The sequence below is a fragment of the Neovison vison genome, chromosome 4 (genome assembly GCF_020171115.1).
Source record: "Neovison vison isolate M4711 chromosome 4, ASM_NN_V1, whole genome shotgun sequence".
Lineage (NCBI taxonomy): Eukaryota > Metazoa > Chordata > Mammalia > Carnivora > Mustelidae > Neogale > Neogale vison.
The window spans coordinates 50,897,246-50,916,563 of NC_058094.1; the positions used below are offsets into that span (position 1 = coordinate 50,897,246).

The window sequence follows — 19,318 nt, forward strand, 5'->3', positions numbered from 1 at the left end:
TAATAAAAATAGATGAATAAATAATGTGTAGGAGATCAAGTTAGGATCAGAAAGAATATGTAAATCAGGACTTTGGGTAGGAGTAGAGATGGCACAGATCGGGACTACAAGAAGTATAGAAAAAGGAGAAGGAATTTGGAAACAACAGGTATCTTCCATTTGCATCTGCTTCTCCATGCCATATGCTTCCCTGTACCTCTTCCAAATCCTCTTTTTTGGGGGAGGGGCAGAGAAGGCATGCATGCCAGTGAGGACAGAGGGAAAGGGAGAAACAGCATCTTAAGCAGGCTCCATGCCCAGTGCAGAGCTGAATGCAAGGCTTGCTCTCATGATCCTGAGATCATGACCTGAGCCAAAATCAAGAGTCTCACACTTAACCAACTGAGCTACCCAGGCATCTCTCCCCCAAATTCTCTTGAAGTGTGTTCTTTCTTCATTTCTGGTGACCCATCCGGAATCATTATATATTTGCTAGGATACTGGTATTACCAGCCTAATTGTGTAGGAGGAAATTATGTTCTTTAATTCCCATGGCGCTATTCCAAGAAACTTAATGTGTGTCACAGACTTCACTGAAGGATTAGAGTGTTTGTGTATGTACACAGACACACACACACACGAGCGTGTGCACAAGCGCGCACGCACACACACACACACACACACAGAGCTATTTAGGGCCTCTTTCATTAAGGTTCATCCTTGGCATTTCTCCATAGAAAACAATTCTTTGAACCACTCTTAGGAAATCTCTGTACATAAAGTGGTGTATAGTCAATTCAACATCACTCTAGTGACGAAACATTATTCATCATTGTGTGCTTTTCTTGTATTTAACATTAACATTCAAAATCTGAAGTAAAAAATGATAGAAAATTCCAAATGATTTTTTTTAAGATTTTATTTTTAAGTTGTCTCTATGCCCAACATAGGGCTCAAACTCATAACCTTGAGATCAAGAGTTGTCAGTCATTTGGAGAAGTGCCTGGCTGGCTCAGTTGACAGAGCATGTACTCTTGACAATTAGTTAATCAATTAATCAATCGCAAATAGTATTTAATTTTATACCTTGTGCAAAATATTACATCAGAATGCACAGCATTGAATACAAAAAAGAATCAAACTTACTCCTCTCTTCAAGAAACCTTCAGTGTAATCAAGTACACGAAACATATACATATATAGGCACCCAAGAAATTTTCCATTTATTTTTCAGCTGTTTTTTTTTTTAAACATTACTGTTGTCAGAGAAGTGTGATAGTTTCTCACATATATCACATCAGATCCTCTCAAGGTAAGCATTTTCATCCTCATCTAACATATGAGGAAACTAAAGCTCACAACTGTGATGATAGAAAGTATTTTCAGTATTAAGAAATTAATTCCTTCCTAGAAAATATGTTTATAATAGCAAATGGCATTTTGAACCAGAGGAAGTAAGCTTAAGTACAGAAACTTAAAAAGAAAAATGAAAACCTGCAATGATATAACTACTGTGGAAAACAGTATGGAGGTTCCTCAAAAATTCAAACTAGAATTACCATACAATCCACTATGTGATATTTACCCAAAAAGGAAAAAAAAAACCCACTAATTTGAAAAGGTATATACATGGTAATTGCAACATTATTTACAATAGCCAAGACTGGATATAGCTCAGGTGTCCCTCCATAAATGAATGTGTAAAGTAGAAGTGATACACATACCCCAAAATGGAATATTAGTGAGCCATAAAAATGAAGGAAATTTTTCCAGTTGTAACAACAGGGATGTAACTAGAGGGTACTTTGCTAAGTGCAATATTTCTCAGAGAAAAACAAATATCATATGATTTCGCTCATATGTGGAATTAAAGAAACACAGTAAATGGAACCAACAACAAAAAAGAGACAAAAATCATACTCCCTAAATACAGAGGAACAAACTGGTGGTTGCCAGGGAGAGATGGGTATGGGGATGCTGAAATAGATGCAGGAGATTAAGAACACACTCATCTTGATGAGCACTGAGAAATATATAGAATTGTTGAATTATTATAATAGTCAAGTTAGAATCAGTGCTAGAATTTAGAAAATACTTAACACTGGTCATAATAAAAATTATTCAAAACAAAACTTGTGACACTTGTGAAAGTGGAATATAAATGTTTTCATTAGAAAAGAAGATCAAATAAATTATGACCTAAGCATCTAATTTATAAGGATACAAAAAAGAACACTAAAACAAATAAAAATAAAGTAGAAAAAGGAAAACAATAAATAGGAGACCTTAACTTAAAAAACATTTTGATGCAACAGAATCAAGAAAGTTACATTTGTTTATTTTAAGTATCAATATCATTAATATCGGACAAGACTGACAAAATTAAAAGAATATACGTAGGGACACCTGGGTGACTCAGTGGATTAAGTCTCTGCCTTCGGCTCAGATCATGATCCCAGGTTCCTGGGATGGAGCCCCACATAAGGCTTCCTGCTCCGTGGGGAGCCTGCTTCTCCCTCTCCCTCTGCTGCTCCCTCTACTTGTGCTCTCTCTCTGTTCCAAATAAATAAATAAAACATAAAGAAAAGAATATACCTAAAAACATATTAGAGGTAAAGTCAAGATATAGAGATAAAGCAGGAATTTTCAAATTATGAGTGATTATGAATAACTCGATGGCCATAATTTTTCTTTATTTCAATTCCAGTGTAGTTATCATTACAGTGTTTTATTAGTTTCAGGTGTGCAATATAGTGATTAAACAGTTCCCTATATCACCCACTGCTCATCAAGATAAATGTAGTCTTAATGTCCTTTACAGATTTCATCTATCCCTCTATGCACATCCCCTCTGGTAACCACCAGTTTGTCCTCCATAATTAAGAGTCTGTTTTGGTTTGTCTCTCTTTCTTTCTTCCTCTTTTTTTTCCCTTTGTTCATTTGTTTTGTCTCTTGATTTTCAAGAACAGTGAAATCATATGATATTTGTTTTTCCTCTGGCTTATTTCACTGAGTGCTATACTCTCTAGTTCCATCTATGTTGCTGAAACGACAGGATTTCATTTTTCTTTATGGCATAATATTAGTGTATATATATAGGCCACATCTTCTTTATCTATTAATCTATCAATGGACACTTACACTGCTTTCATAGTAATACTGCAAGTAAGGTTGCAATAAACATAGGGGTGCGTATATCCTTTTCAATTCGTGCTTTTACAGTCTTTGGGTAAATACCCATTCATGCTTTTATATTCTTTGGGTAAATACCCAGTAGTACCCAGTAGTACTGTATGATTACTGGATCATACAGTAGTTCTATTTTTGTTTGAAGAACCTCCATAATGTCTTCCATAGTGGCTGCACCAGTTTGCATTCCCACCAAGAGTGAACAAGGGTTCCTCTTTCTCCATATTCTTAAAATACTTATTTCTTGAGTTTTTGGTTTTAGCTATTCTAACAGGTGTAGGGTGATATTATGGTGGTAATAATTTTCAAAACAGAAATTATGTGGACAAGTTTTTGGAAAAAGTGTAACTTACTAAATTTGATTCAAGAATAGAAATTCAACTAGAAGCTTAAAATTTCTTAACTAAAATTTGTGGCAAAATTATTTGTTTTGAAATTAAGAGTTTTTCAGATTTTAGAATACGGATATGACATATATATTTTATTTTATATAATATTGCTAGTAGGTAAACACAAAATATTTTGATTGCATGATTTCAGCTACAGAAGTTTCAACCTCATGATCATTAAGGAAATTGATTGACTATTCAAAAAATTACCAATAAGGAAAATGCTAGACACAATTTAAATATATACTTAGATAATTGCTGTCTTGCACATGTTTATGAGAGAAAAAACAAAACAGAACCTCTTTACAACTGTTTTTTATGGCATAAGTTTTCCTTGCTGCAAAAATAGAAAGCAACCGTATGATAATGAAACATTATATTGTAATCTCTTTCGTGTACATGGAGAGAACATCTTAAAGAAAATATTAAAAAGCCAAATTTAGTGACTTAACAACACCATTAATTGGTTTGTGCTAGTAATGAAAATCTAGTTCAATGTTAGAAAATATATTAAAGTAATTTATTGCATTTATAGATTGAAGATCCAACTATGATCATCCTAACAGATGCATAAAATAATCATTCATGAATTAAAACAAAAATATACTTGGGGCACCTGGGTGGCTCAGTGAGTTAAGCCTCTGCCTTCGGCTCAGGTCATGAGCTCAGAGTCCTGGGATCAAGCCCCTCATCAGGCTCTCTGCTAGCAGGGATCCTGCTTCTTTCTTTCTGTCTGCCTCTCTGTCTACTTGTGATCTCCATCTGTCAAAAAAAAAAATCTTTAAAACAAAAACAATATACTTAGCAACATAGGAATAGAACTCCTTCGATATGATGAAATTTGGAGAAAAAAATTAACATTTAATGATAAAATGTCAAAAGCATTTCTCTTTTAAATAAAGAATAAGACAAGGCTGCTCACTGTCCTGATTTTTATTCAATATTGTCCTAAAGGGATTAGTCAGGAAAAAGAAAGGAAAAGACATACTATTTTGAAAAAGAAATAGACATCAGCATTGCAGATATATGATTTACAACACAGAATCTCCAAAGAATCTATGGATTTAATAAGAAAGATTAGTACAGTTGCTAAATATAAAATGAATTCTATGGCATTCCTCTACATCAGAAAATAAAAGAAACTTCTATTTAAAAATATATGATCTGAGTACAACCAAAAACATAAGGTACTAAAAATAAACCTCACAAGATATATAAAAGATTTTTCTTAAAAAATCATAACATTTTATCGAAGGGCCTTAGCAACCTTAATAAATTTCATTATATGCAAGGATGGGAAGATCCAGGAACATAAAGGTATAAATTCTCCAACAAACAATATAAAAATTCAAGGCAATTCCAATTAAAATTTTCACAGATTATTCTCATGGAACTTGACAAGCTGATTTTTATATAGATATGAACAATTAAAGACCAAGGGTTCTTTAATTGTTCTGAAGGACATTTTGACACTTCACCTAACAGATACTGAGATTTGATACAAATTTTGAGAAATGAAGGCAGTGTGATATTGTCACAGGGAAGAAAATAGTAAAGATGCAAATCTGAATACATATGGCCATTTATTTATGAGAAGGATTGAAAATGAAAGAGACTTTAATAACTGAAGAGAAGAAAAAAACTAGTTAAGCATATTGTAGGGGTCAAGAGTAGGCTGCCCCAAGATGGGCCACTTTGGCATAAAGATTATTTTGAGGTAAAAGTAATCAAAACTTAGCAGATGCGAGTCTCCCCCTCAACTGCCTAAATTTAGTTTGGAAAAGAGAGCCTATACCAAGAAGAAAGCTATTAAGAGAGACTCCTTTGATATAAGAAACTTATCTACATAATTGGGCAACCATTGCTGTAGAAACATCTCTTTTCACATTTTTATAAATGGTCCTCTCCCCTTTGTATCCTTAGACCTTACCCTTCTCCTTAGCTCATTAAGTTTCCTGTTGCCTCATTGTCTTTGGAATTTTATGTCTGTGTGGATATCTTGTATACATGTCTATTGAATTTGATTTTCTCATATTAATCTGTTTTGTATTAATTTGATTCTAAGTCAGGCTAGAAGGATCATAGTACAGAGGAAAGTCTTCTTCCCCAAAAATATGAACAAACCATATATATATATGACAAGAAGAAGGTACTAGTTAGGATTTCCAGGGAATGCTTCTCTGAACAGTTAACTGAAATAGAGACTGAATTATCTAAATATATCCAGAAACATCAAGTGTGAAGGACCTGAGGGAGAAATGTTTTTGACAAGTTAGAGGCACAGTAGGAAAACAGAGAAAGAATGAGAAAGAAAGTAGTAGATGAGTAGATGATGAGGTCAGAGGAAGGTATTGTGTGGGGATAGGATGCAAATCGTATAAGGTATTGAAGGTTCTGGGAAGAATTTTGGATTTATTCTGAGAGAGAAGGAAATCTATTGATGGGTTTGAAGGAGATCTGACTTTGATTTTTTTAAAAATATTTAATTTTTTAAAAGATTTTACTTCTTTTTTTGACAGACAGAGATCACAAGTAGGCAGAGAGGCAGGCAGAGGAAGAGGGGGAAGCAGGCTCCCTGCTGAGCAGAGAGCCCAATGCGGGGCTGGATCCCAGCGCCCCAGGATCATGACCTGAGCCGAAGGCAGGGGCTTTAACCCAGTGAGCCACCCAGGTGCTCCTAAATATTTAGTTTTTTAAAAAAATATTTTAAAATTATGATAAAATGCATATAACATCAAATTTACCCTCCTAACTTTTAAGTCAGTTTGGTACTGTTAAGTGTATTTACATGGTGGTTCAACCAATCTTGTAAATGCAAGTCGGCCCCCATTAAACAACTCTCTACTTCCTGCTCCAGCTCCTGGCAGCCACCATCTCCTTTCTGTTTGAGTCTGACTATTCAACATAACCTCATGTAAGTGGAATCATACATTATTTGTCTTTTTGTGGTTGGCTTATTTCACTTAGCATGACCTCAAGGTTCATCCATGTTGTAGCCTGTGTTAGAATTCCCTTCCTTTATAAGGCTGAATAACATTTCACTTTATTGATCACATTTTATAGATCTATTCATTTGTTGGCAAGCATTTGCACAATAAGCTTCCATCTATTGGCTATTGTGAATAATGCTGCTTTGAACATGGGTGTATACGGATCTCTGAGACTCTTTCAATTCTTTTGGCTATAAACCCAGACATGAAATTGTTGGATCTGGTCTGATTTATTTTAAAGGCATCATTTCAGTCGCTATACGTCAGGAACACAAGATGAAAGCAAGGAGACCAGTAAGGAAGGCGTATCCCCAGATCCAAGCAGGTGAATGTGTTGTCTTGGGCTGGAGCTGTAGTGGTGCAGATGGTGGTAAGACGGTTGCAATCTGGTGGTGTCAGCTGAATGGATTTCTGTATTAGAAGAGGGGGAGAGAGGAGTTCCTGGTCACTCTAAGATGTTTGACTTGAGCAATGACAGAAAAGGAAGCAGGAAGCAAGGAGATATTGGCTGGGGGGGGGGGTTGCTTTAGGGTGTGGAGATAATTGAGTGTGTGGTTTGATATTCAAGTGGGCATATCAAGTAGTGAATTTTATATTTTTCTGTAATTGAAGGTAAATCTAAAGACTAAAGATAGATATTTGGGAATTCTCATCAGTGTGTTGATGGTATTTTAAACCAGGAGACTAGATGAAGTCCCCTAATAATGAGTATAGATGGAGAAAAGAAGATGTTCATAGACTGGGGCTGGCTGACAGAAGTTGAGAAGAGGAGAATAATCTGGCCTGAGAATGAGAGTGGAAAAAGCATCGAGGGAAAAGAGAAGCAAGGTGAGTGGTTATGCCTTCAAAGTCCAGGGAAGAAAATTATTTTATTAAAGAGGTAGTGATGAAACCTTGCAAAAGCTGCTGATATCAAGGGTAGTTAACGAAAGAAAAAGTAAAAATGAACTTTAAACACGTAAAAATAATTAATGGTACACAATGGAAGGAAAATGTAATTTTAAACTGCATTGAAAAACCACTTATTGTCTATCAGGTTGGTAAGCATCCAAAGTTTTGACCACATTCCCTGATAAGAAGTTGTGAGGAAACAAGTACACATATATAGCCAGTGAGAATGAAAAATGGCTGAATCCCTAGGCAGGGAAATTAAGCAATAATTATAAAAATAATAATAGAAAAATAATTAGAAAAATAATATATGCATTTATCCTTGACCCACTCATATCAAGGAATCCACTCTATTTTGCTCTGGGAAAAAAATATACGAAATGAATGACTGCTGACCAGTTTTCAGTGCCATTAAAACAACAACAATAATCCACAGCTACAAACAACAAAAAACCCAGGAGTAAGTTAATCTGCTTAAAAGAGACATTAAGAAAAAGACAACCACCACCCTACACCAAAAAAACCTCTGAATACCGAATTTAGTGTGTTGATCTTGTCTGGTCCTCCTTAGAGTAAAATAAGTATACAAACACATTTTTGAGATAATTGAGGAAATTTGGTTATAGACCAGATTTTATTTTATTTTGTTTTTTTATTTATCTTTTAAAAGATTTTAAAAATTTATTTATTTGACACAGAATGAGAGATCACAAGTGAGCAGAGAGGCAGGCAGAGAGAGAGAGAGAGGGAAGCACATTCCCTGTTGAGCAGAGAGCCTGATGTGGGGCTTGATCCTAGGACCCTGAAATCATGACCTAAGCCGAAGACAGAGGCTTAGCCCACTGAGCCACCCAGGTGTCCCTTATTTTATTTTATTGTTAATTTCATTACTATTCCTTCTGTCAGATGTAATAATGTATTTTGGGGTTTTTGAAGGAAATTGTTTATAGTTTTAGGACCACGTATTGAAGTAGAGAGTGATGAAATACTGTAATATTGGAAATTTGCTTTAGCATATATCACCTTTATGAGTTTTAAATACTTCAGCAAATGTAAAAAGAAAGTGAGAAAATCTTGATAATGGATTTGAATGCTAGGTAAGGGACATAGTTTGAATATGTAAGGACTTAGCATTATGTCTTCCAGGTAAATAGATTTATCCATGTTTATTGTATTTGGCAGGATTGCCTTCCTTTTAAAGGCTAAATAATACTCCATTGCATTACCACATAATTTCTATTGACTTATCCATCAGTAGACATTTCGGTTGTTTCCATGTCTTGGTTATTGTGAATAATACTGCAATGAACACGGCAGCACAGATAAGTCTTCAGGATTCTGCCTTCACTTTCTTTGGATATATACTCAGAAGTGGGATTACTGGATCATATGGTAGTTCTATCTTTAATTTTTTGAAGAAACTCCATACTTTTCTCCATAGCAGCTGCACCATTTTACATTTTCTCCACTAGTGTACAAGTAACAGAAGGACAAATACTGCATGATTCCAATTATATGAGGCATCCAAAATAGACTCATAGAAAGGGGAGAAGGAAAAGGGGAGCTGCCATTTAACTCATGAAGTTTCAATTATGTAAGATAAATTCTAGAGCTCTAATATACAACCTTATGCCTGTGGTGAGCAACATTGTATTGGCATTTAAAAATCTGTTGAGAGTAGATCTCCTGCTAAATGTTCTTACTACAAAACAAACAAACAAACAAATATGTAAAAAAAGAAAAAAAAATAAGTAGGGCTATATAGGGTTTTATTATATTACTCTTTCTAGTCATATATATGTGAAAAATTGATAATAGTTTTTTAAAGTTGCTGATGTTAAGTAAGTAATAAGAATAAAAATTGGCTGTTAGAATTGGCATTGCAATGGTGACCTTCACAAGAGCTGTTTCAGTGGCCGATGAGGGGTAAAATACTGGTTTGTGTAGGTACAGAAGAAAGAAATTACCAAGAGAGACTGCAGATGAGTTTTGGAATAATAATGTAGGAGGGACCAAAGGAGTATGTGAAATCAAATTCTGTTTTTTAAAAAATTCTGAATTGAGTTGTTTCAACATGTTTTGATGAAATCAGATTATGCTATGCCCATAAGAAAACATAATTAGAAGTTCTTTTGGAAACATGTAATCAGGATGAAGAGGTTAGAGAAATTGAAAAGGGCAGCCTTTTGTGTTTATCTCAAAATGGGAATGGTTTTGCCAGAGAGACTAAAATACCTGAATCCCCTTAGGTAAAATGCTCTCATCCTTGGACACATGGTATACCAATATCTCTACTCTTATTCTTTCTCTAATTCTTTGTAGGTTAATAATACCTTTCTACTTGATACATTCTATATTTAAAATAATGGCACAATAATGACTTATTACTTTTTTTCATCCCTGTGATTTAGTTTTTTAAATAGGCTCCATACTCAACATGGGGCTTGAACTCACAAACCTGAATCAAGAATCACACACTACACCAACTGAGCCACCTAGGCACCCCAATAACTTATTAACTTTTTGAAAAAGTTGTTATTTTCATCCCCTGTATATGAATGACAAATGAAATTTGGTAACAAACTTTACTAAGTTACCCCTCAAATTGTAAATGAGCAGGAGTTGAAAATCATCAGAGTAATAATCTTTATTAACTTGTGGAATATAACATATTTAAACGTGTAGTAAGTATTACATTAAATGCTTTTTCATCATGCTATCTTGTCAGGAAAATGTTAACAAGTATAGGTTTGTTAATTTTAAGTTTCTTCTTTTGTTGGTTCCTGGGTGGCTCAGTGAGTTAAGCTGCTGCCTTCAGCTCAGGTCATGATCTCAGGGTCCTGGGATCGAGTCCCACATCGGGCTCTCTGCTCAGCAGGGGGCCTGCTTTCCTTCCTCTCTCTGCCTGCCTCTCTGCCTACTTGTCCTACTTGTGATTTCTCTCTGTCAAATAAATAAATAAAATCTGAAAAAAAAAAAAAAGATTCAGCTTAAATATAGTTTTCATCCCTGAAATTCCAAAGTTAAATAAAAATGTTTAAATATGGAATGAAAAATTAGTAAAGGTGCAATGAATTTACAGAGATGGAACAATGTAGAGAAAGATTAAAAAAAAAATTTGAGTCAGAGAAATGCCTATTCCTGAATGTACTTAACTTCTTTGTTTTAATTTTGTCTCTTCCCTTATCATCATTCTAAAAATAAAGTTGCTTCTGGTGCTTGGGTGGTGCAGTCAGTTAAGCATGGGCCTCTTGGTTTTAGCTCAGGTCGTGATATAAAGTTCATGAGTTCAAGCCCCATGTGGAGGCTCTGTGCTCAGCATGGAGTCTACATAGTGTTCTCTCTCCATCTGTCCCTACACAACACCCCTTTAAAATAAATAAATACAATTAAAAAAAATAGTTTCTTCTTATGCTTGTTCCTGCAATGCCTTTCATATTAAAAGGTAGTTTCACAATTACTTTATTTTAAACAACAGAATACTATTTAGTTAAGATACTCTCTTCTAGAATGACCTCAACCAAAACCCATGTTCATTTTGAAAGATACCATCAGTTGTAATTAAAAAAAAAAAAAAAAGGGTCAGGATACCTGGATGGCTCAGAGAGTTAAAGACTCTGCCTTCGGCTCCGGTCATGATCCCAGGATCCTGGGATCGAGTCCCGCATCTGGCTCTCTGCTCAGTGGGGAGCCTACTTCCCCTTTCTCTCTTTCTGCCTGCCTCTCTGCCTACTTGTGATCTCTGTCAAATAAGTAAAATCTTAAAAAAAAAAAATCAAAGGAATTTAACAAGTTTGAAAGATTTTTCTCCTAGAGTGTCAATATCTCTATTGCAAATAAATGCACAATATTTTAATTAAGTTCTTTAAAGAACAATTGATAAAATGTCTTGGGGTTTATTATAGTGTAATAAGTAATTTATATTTTGAGATCACATATGCACAGTTATAAGACAAATTTCTCAAAAAAAAAATGGTCTTAATACTATATACATAGGATCAAATCTCCAGAGGCAGTATCAGTCCTAACTTGAAAAGGTGCTATTTTTCACAACACAGATAGAAGTGAAGATGATGTATCCTTAAAAATGTGTTAGATAGCTCTAAAAATTGCCCTTATTTTGACAAAGCCTATGACATTAAAGATGCATGTGCAAAGATTGACTACAATTTTTAATGAAATGTGGCAGTAGGAAAAAATATTTCTAAATGAATATATTTTAATATAATTTTAATAGTAATGATGAACAATTATGCAAATGTTAACATTTGATTTGTCCCTTGATGACTGGCACCTCTCAAAGTCTTCATCATCTCAGGGATTGCCATCTTCATTTTTATACTTGCTCATGTCCTGGACCTTGGGGTAGTTTTGAATTTTCTCCTTCTTTCACACCCTACCTCTAACTGTCACAGAACTCCATAGACTGTACATTCAAGAGATAGTTGGAATCCTACAATTTCTGCTCATCACTTTTATGCTTATGCATGTCCAAGCATCCCCCTAATATTACCCAGATTACTGGTCTTCCTACTTTTACTTTTTCTCTTCCTCTAGTAATCTAATGTAATGTAGCAGCCAAAGTGATCTTTTTATGTGTGTTTTTTTTTTTTTAAAGGAGATTTATTTATTTATTTTAGAGGGTGAGGGGAAGGAGCAGATTATTACTCTGATGATTTTCAACTCCTGCTCTCTCAAGGGAGAAAGAGAATCTCAAGCAGACTTTCGGCTGATTGTGGACCCAGATGCAGGACTCGATCTCATGACCCTGAGATCACGACTTGAGCTTAAACCAGGAGTTGGGCACTTAACTGACTGCATCATCTATTGGCCCCACCAAAGTGATCCTTTTAAAACAGAAGTCAGATCATGTTAATTCTTTGTTCAGAGTAACTCTGTGAACTATTTCTCACAGGGTAAAACCAAACTGTTAGAAATGGTCTACAAAGCCCTTCTGTTCTGGTCCACTTCTAAGCCATCTCTCCATTGCTTGGTACACTTGCTCTCCCTTTCAGAGCTGCAGCCAAGAAGACTTTCTTACTTTTTCTCAATACAGCAAACACAATCCCACCTATGGACTTTGCGCTTGGCTGTTTCCTCTGTCAAGAATGTTCTTTCTGAGAAACCCAATTTATCTTCTCCCTCATCAATAGTATCTCTGACCGAATGTCTCGTTATTAAAATGAACTGCTCTGGTAATCTTACAGAAAGATCATATATTGTACATTTTCTCTCTGAGCCCTGAAATTATCCAAATATCCAAATAGCCCTTGTTCCTTTTAGTGGGAGATGGCATATAGAGATCAGAGTTTGGACAAAGGATTGTCATTCCTAGTAGGTTGATCCTTGTTTCTATTATTTTCTGATAAACAGCACTGGAGACTATGTATGTATGTTCTATCTATCTGTCTATCATCTATCTACCTATCTAACCTATCACCTACTTATCTATCATTTGTCATCTCCCTACAGAAATATAGGTATGCATGGAGAAGATATATATATATTAAAAATAAAGTGTCTGATTTTACATGAAATTTCTATTCATATTCCATATAACTGAACCTTTCTTTTTTATATGTGTATCTCCTCTCACCCACATTGAATATCCTGAATTGCAAGGATACTGGGGACGGTAAAATTAGAATTGTTTATTTTATCCTACATTACACACACAGCATCTTTAGAATAAGAATACCCACATTAGCACCAATTTAGTTTAAAAAAGAGGGTTTTTGGCAAAGAGGGTTTTATCACTTCTGTCCTATTTATTCACAGTTGTGTGATACCCGGTGTCAGAACCTGCTGCCAGCACGTTCTATAGTCTCTTCTTTATGTCCTCCATTAATTTTGATTCTATAGTTAAATCACTAATCTCTAATCTTTACTACCAGTCCTGACGTCAAGGTCTTTGCAGTCATTTTGGTTGTCTGAAGGTCATTATTTAGTAAATTTTGAGTTAAGGCTCATCAGAAAAAACATTATCGGAGACCTTGCATGCTGATGACAAATTTTCTGCAAACTGTATACTTGGCAGTCATCTTGACTACATATAAAATCATTATCATTTCTTTTTCATTTCTTTTGATTTATAATATGTTTCTGTTTTTTTAAAAAATTTTCCATTTCCCTCAGGATACTGCCTAGTTATTTGTATCATTCTTTATTTCAGACACCATTGCTTTATTTCAGTTTCTAATGCTTCCCTGATTCTAGCACCCCATTTCTGAGTTACACTGTTCTTTCATATTTATTTCATTATTTCATTCCATTTTATTTTCTTTGTTTTTTTTTTTAACATTTATTATTTACTTGTTTTAGAGAGAGAAAGAGAGTATGTGAGTGGAGGGAGGTAGGGGAGAGAACCTTAAGCAGACTCGCCACTAAAAGCAAGCTCCATACAGGTTTGGATCCCACAACGCTGAGATCATGACCTGAGCCAAAACCAAGAGTTGGGTGCTCAGCTGACTGAACCACCCAGACATCCCATCTTTTTCAAAAAAAGATTTATTTATTTGAGAGAGGAAAGAGTTTTCATATTTTAAATGACTTTTCATTTGTCTTTTTATCTAGTTTGATATACTGATGTTCTGTGTCCATTTCTTCCAACCTGCCTTCGTTGTCTTTAGGGATGTTATTTATTTTATCTCTTAGTCTGTCTTTCTATCTTACAATCATTGTGGATGGGAGTCCCTTTTGTTGTAGCTGCGTTTATGAGATTGATTTCATTAAACTTTAAGATAACATTTCTAACTTGCATCTAAATTTCTATCTTCTGTTGTTTGTATGAAGAGTTGAAGAATACAGCAATTTATGTCATAGGAATTCCTGATTGAGTCTCTCCTTTGATTTATTCTATCTCTTTTTCTTTTGCTGCTATTGTTTCCATTTTGAATTTTAGTCATTGACATTTCTCTGGAGCTTAGATTATTATCATGGAAAAAGAGATTAGACTTGTTCCCAGAGTTCATAGGATGTAGAATGCTCCATATCTTTGCACCTTACCATAGACACCATGTTCTCACTCAATTGTACACCCTCCCAGTTTCGCTGCTTTTCTCAAAATGATTTGTTGAGTTTCAGGTAAGGACCTGTTGGTTATTTGGTGGTTCTCAAGTTTTATTAGATGCCCCTCTGCTTCCTTCTCCTCTTGTCATACAAACATCAGGTATCAGAGGTCTACCTACCTCCACCCCCTGTCACCTGCTTCCATTTTGGTAATCATGAGGTACATTGTCAGGTTTGGTTTTTTTTCTCCTGTAGATATTTTCTGTCTCTTTTTGTTTGACTATCCTAGTTGCTCTATATGTTTACCCTCTTTTCAGAATTGTCTTCCGACTTTGATAAACTGAATTGATGTAACCTGATATCAAAATTATGAGGAGAATGAAAAGAAAAAAAGAAAAATATGCTTTGTTCAAAAGTTGTGTAATTTAAAAAAAGTTGTATCATTAATTATGGAATTCTGTGAGCATCTTATTGATTGATTGGTTGATATTACTTAATCATAAAACATCACCAACCAAAAGATTGGAATAAATTTGCTCCCTCATATGGAAAATAAAGTTAAAAATCTAAGGATCTCCACTACTTTTTAACTAATGGCTTATTTTTGTTCCTGTATTTGCATTTTCCTGGGTTGAGGAGGGATTTAATTTGTTGTGAACTTTGACGGAATAATAAAACGCTTGCATAGTGTCTTCATGACAACCTCTTACCTATGAGAACTTCTTGTCTGAACTTCCATACTTTTAAAATTTAAGTTAAATTTTATTTTATTTTATTATTTTATTTTATTTAGTTTCCATGCCTTAAGTTTTACAGAGGCATGCCCCCAGATGAAGGGGATGGAACACTTTGATGTATGAGGTTTCAGGTTTGACCATAAGCAATTATAAAGACTACCTGGCAGGTTTCATGGGGGAGAGCTGCCCTCTCCACACTGGGCATTTTTTTCTACTCTGCCTCAGTATTCAGTATTTTCCATTCTTAGGCCATCCCCCTTCTCCCACCTTCTGGTTCTTGAGTCCCTGAAATATTTTGGGCCCCCTTGTCAGTGAAAGGATCTTGCGTATGTGCTGATCCACCTAACACTGCTCCAGAGGGAAGAATGAAACCCTTTGGGAGCCTGCATTGCCTCCTGGTAGCCTCCTGCTTGGACTGTCGCAGTAAGTAACTCAGGGCCTGACTGTTACCTTCATTTTGACATGTCTTGATGGACCTCTGACACCTGGCAATTTGGTCCTCTTCAGTTCAGTTCAGCTCTTGACAACTGGGTGGTGAAGAGGTTCAGGACAGGTGTCCCCAGGATATGCTGCTTTGGCATGTGGATTATTTTCAGCTGCAGGCACTTGAGTCCCTGTGGGCTCAAGAGAAACTTTTGCCTCTCCCTTAACCACACAATTCTTAGAAGAATATAAATTGTAGTCTTTGCCAGAATAAGGGCTGTTATCTGTATCATAGGGCAAATAATTACCAAACATCTGCTCTTTTCTCTCCCTTTCCTCTGAAATCCCAGACCCCTCCTCCCTTCTTCTTAGTTTGAAATGGCATGTATATCTCATTTTGCCTAATTGTCTTTGGAATTTTCACATCTTTGTGGATTCCTCATATGTACACCTATTGAATTTTATTCTCTCTTAGTAATCTGTCTTGTGTTGATTTGATTCTTAATCCAGTTGAAAGGATCTCTGAGGGACAGGGGGTAAAATTTTCTAATTCTGGATATCTGTATTAAGGAGGCTACTTGCCTACATATATATCACATTCCTAGAAATAATCTGAATTCGTCTTACTTTTCTTTCTTCTTTCGTTTAGAACTCAAGTGAGGAAAAGAGGTGTGTTCTACATTGACCTCCTCAAAACCCTAACATCTGCTGCACCAGGCTGAAATCTTGAGGAATAAACAAGAGCGAGATTTAGGAAACAAAATGATACTTGAATATTAAGGTTTTGTTGAGCTGGGCACATAGGGTCAGGGCTCTCGCAATTTATAGCAGCTTTAGTAGTACATTACAGCTGGGTTTTACTGTAGTATACTAATTAGCTTTTAACTGATTAGGCCTGGACCAACACTCTTTAGCCTTTGGTCACATGTGATTTTTGACTTCCGTGTATCATTTCAGTTTATGGCAGCTTTAACCTCAGTCAAGGGATTGTTTTAAACTTGTTTGATTTGATCTTAAGCAAGAATATCCAGGTCTCAGCAAAATCATAGTGTGTTGGGAGTTCACAAAGGCTGTGGAGGAACAGGTAGGAAATAAAACAATGCCTGTACTCCCACCACTTGAGGAAGAGCTATGGCAGAATAAAATGGTAGTGAGAGCCAGGGATATACAAAAGCTGAGGAAAATCAAGGTTTTAATCTAAAGATAGGAGTCAGCTTTGTCAATAATAAATTTATTTTTTCTTCATCTGTCTTACCTTTTTTTTAAAAAAAAATTAAAAATTCCTTAGTTTTTTTATTTCTGGCATCACTACCACAACTTACAGGGCCATAAACCCCACATAATGAAAAAGAAAAAGACAAAGCTACAACAGATAAAAGACCTCAGGAATGTACATGTCATTCACGCCACATTGCGTTCATCAAGAGCTGAACGTTTTGCAAACTGTGGCTATGACTGTCCTAGACAACAAGGGGCTCCTATTTAAGTTGCAGGAACTTCTCTGACTATGGATCATGATTCCTTCTGTGGCAGAATTTTACAGTTCCTTTAATCCATCTGGGATGAGAGTCTCCAAGTAACGGGCAGCTTTCCTGACAACTCCTTGCTCTCTCTCCTATTAAGAACTGTATCCCTTTTCTTCTGAAAATATTTTAGAACCTTTTGCTTCCAAATCCACCCCTTCACCACCAGATCTATAACTACGACCATAAGGACTGCCTGAGCTTCTTTCACCAAAACTACCCCCCTTCATGGGTCCATAATTTGATTGCTGTTGTCCACTATAATTTCCACAGTCATTATAGTTCCCACTACCACTATAGTTAGCTCCAAAATTTCCTCCTTCATTGTGACCATCACATCCTCCTCCACCACCACCATATCTGCCTCCTTGGCATCCATATCCTGGTCCACCACCACCATTGCCTCCTCTACTCCTATAACAAGGATCACTGCCATAGTTGCTGCCATCACCTCCAAATTCCCTGTGTCCACCATGACCTCCTTCCTAACTGCCTTTGCTGCCACCACCACAGCCTCCTCTTCCACCAAGGTTTCCACCATGGCCAAAGTTACCACCACCTCCAGAGTTTCCTTCATGACACATGAAGTTGCCAGATCCACCTCCATGACCCCTTTGTGATCCAGCAGACAGAATTTCTTGTTCAGAAAGGGCCTTTTTTACTTCACAATTATTCCCATTAAGAGTGTGGTATTTCTTTCTTTCTTTTTTTAAAAGATTTTATTTATTTGACACAGAGAGAGATATCACAAGTAGGCAGAGAGACAGACAGAGAGAGAGGGGGAAGCAGGCTCCCTGCTGAGCAGAAAGCCCGATGGAGGACTGGATCACAGGACTCTGAGATCATGACCTGAACCAAAGGCAGAGGTTCAACCCACTGTACCACCCAGGTGCCCCAGTAGTGTGGTATTTCTGAACAACAGTTTTATCGACTGTATCATGATCATTAAAAATTACAAAGCAAACCTCTCTTTTTTCTACTCTGCCGGTCTTCTGTAACTTCTATGGTTTCAATCTTGCCATACTTTTCAAAATAGTCTCTCAAATTATTTTCTTCTGTGTCTTCTTTAATACCACCAATGAAAATTTTCTTTACTGTTAAATGGGCACCAGGCTTTATAGAAACAGCTCTCTTTGTTTCCACTATACGCCCATCAACCTTGTGTGGAGGGGCACACATTATTGCAACTACCTCTTCAACACAAGAGTAAGTCACAAAACCAAAACCCCTGGAACATTTTGTTCAGAGGTCTCTCATCACGACAGAATTTGTAAGTGTGCCCCATTTTTCAAAATGTTCTCTTAAGCTATCATCTGTAGTTTCAAAGCTCAAACCACCAAAAACCAGTTTTCCCACAGCTCAGTTTCCTTTGGATCATGACCCTTCTCCCCCGGGTGAGGTTTTATATGTAAGAAATATATTGATATTTACCTTTTTGGAAGTTACATGTAACTTAACTGCATGGGAAGGAAGCACATCAAAATTAAAAATAGATAAATGGAGCTGAAACTGAATATGACCAAATCACACATACCAAAAGACAAAATGAATGAAATGCCAAGAAGGGCATTTTAAAAAAAGGCTCAAACTAAGAAAAGGCATAGTGCTTCATTCATAGTGTAGTAATAACAGACATTAAAGATGAATAAATAAATATGGTACAATTTAATGGAGAGCATCACAATGGTATCTGGCCATTAGAATGTCCTATTTTTTTTTTTTCCTTTCAGTGTTAAAATCCCTGCCTGCTTTACTTGGTGCATTTCATAGGATTTTGTTAAATAATGTTGCAGGTATCCTTACATTTCTATAATACAATAGACAATCTGGTTGACATTCATCTTGTTAGGCAATGTGAAAGTGAAGGCTGAATGAAAGGAATGAAATAAATTGAACAGCATTTGTTATTATCTGGCATTGTTGATATTATAAAGTAACACAGAACACACTACTACAAAAAGAAAAGAAAGGCAAGATTTTTCTTAAGTAGAAAGTACTTATGTTTCTTAACCAAGTCTATAACATGAATTCAGTAGTATAGATTGATTTCCTTTAAAAATTAACTTTTCAATTTTATTGAAATATAAAACTCTATAATTTTATTTATATATAATTATATATATATAAATTATATAATTTCTGTGTAAATTCTTCTCTGAGCTTTTAGTGATATTGAGAGATGTACAGTT

At 35.6% G+C, this 19,318-nt stretch overlaps 1 pseudogene; it reads right to left on the minus strand.

Moving 5' to 3' along the window:
- Positions 1-17,258: 17,258 nt before the first annotated feature.
- Positions 17,259-18,401, minus strand: LOC122905562 (annotated as a pseudogene).
- Between the last annotated feature and the right edge of the window lie 917 nt (positions 18,402-19,318).